The 736-nt window shown below is 27.0% G+C and overlaps 1 long non-coding RNA gene across 1 annotated transcript; it reads left to right on the top strand.

Moving 5' to 3' along the window:
- Window positions 1-70: 70 nt before the first annotated feature.
- LOC110037827 lies at window positions 71-355 on the top strand. The gene is made up of 2 exons (XR_002295368.1): window positions 71-135; window positions 277-355. It is a non-coding gene; the product is annotated as an uncharacterized LOC110037827 (long non-coding RNA).
- The last annotated feature ends 381 nt before the right edge of the window (window positions 356-736 follow it).

The following is a 736-nucleotide window of genomic DNA, read 5'->3' as shown; positions in this document are numbered from 1 at the left end:
TAGAAATGTGTGATTTGTTGTTGACAATCTTTATAACTATTGAAGAATAGTTTTTTTTTTTTTTTTAATGATAGGGTGGGATGTCAAATGAGCTTTACAATACAATTGCACGTGTAACTGATGGAATTTATGAAGGTATTGAGCTATTCCACATTAACTCCTTTCTTGACTGTTGTCTTCTTTTGTATATGTAGAATGTGTAGCCCACTTGCTCGTCTTTATTTTCATTTGTTGTGATAGTGGCCTAAAAGTTTTGCTATCTAATTAAATTTTTAGGCATTGCAATTGGCGGAGATGTTTTTCCTGGTTCAACACTTTCTGATCATGTCATTCGGTTTAATAATATTCCTCAGGTGATTGCTTTTTTTGAAGTCGTTCTTGAATTTCTTAAATCAGAATAACCCCTTTTCTAAATTTTTTATGATTTAATATGGTAAAATATAAAAATAGGAATTAATTGCTTTTTAAAATTGAAATTGTAAATTTAATTGCTTCTTTGAATTAAAAGGAATAAGTGATTTAGTCTTTGTTTGGCATTGCTTTTTTCTTCTGTTCTATTTTATGCTAATATAATGCTATTATGTGTTTTGTAAATAGATATTTATTTTGTAAAATTTTGTTAAAATTGCGCTTGAAAATTATTGTAAGAATTGCAGTTGTTTGATAAAAATACTATTTTTAAGCCAGATATGAGGTGATAGAATGATCACAATAGATGTATTATGATTTTATATAA

Source organism: Phalaenopsis equestris, unplaced genomic scaffold, assembly GCF_001263595.1.
Source record: "Phalaenopsis equestris unplaced genomic scaffold, ASM126359v1 Scaffold225492, whole genome shotgun sequence".
Lineage (NCBI taxonomy): Eukaryota > Viridiplantae > Streptophyta > Magnoliopsida > Asparagales > Orchidaceae > Phalaenopsis > Phalaenopsis equestris.
The sequence above is the reverse complement of the archived record's forward strand: the minus strand, read 5'-3'. Positions and strand labels throughout refer to the sequence as shown.